The following is a 365-nucleotide window of genomic DNA, read 5'->3' on the forward strand; positions in this document are numbered from 1 at the left end:
GTATGATACGCACGTTTTTGGCATTCATATGATATGCAATCAATGCTTGAAGTAGAAACAAAGGAGTGGCAGTACTCAACTGCACTCCCCCACCCAAAAATAAATAAATAAATACAAGCTAAAGTACTAAAAAGTTTTTATTTTTATAATTCACTATGAATGTATATAGTGCCACAATTAATTAATTATTTAATTGTTTACAATTCGATTTACATTTATTTGTATTGTGCTTTTCATGGAACACTGTTGCAAAGTAGCTTCACAGAAAATGATCATTTCTACATTACATTTAGCAGTTTACAGCACTTTTAATAAAAAATGTACACAAGTCAATCTGCCATAACAAACAGGAACACACGGAGACG

The sequence above is a fragment of the Sinocyclocheilus grahami genome, unplaced genomic scaffold, assembly GCF_001515645.1.
Source record: "Sinocyclocheilus grahami isolate Dianchi unplaced genomic scaffold, SAMN03320097.WGS_v1.1 scaffold165.1, whole genome shotgun sequence".
NCBI classification, from domain to species: Eukaryota; Metazoa; Chordata; class Actinopteri; order Cypriniformes; family Cyprinidae; genus Sinocyclocheilus; species Sinocyclocheilus grahami.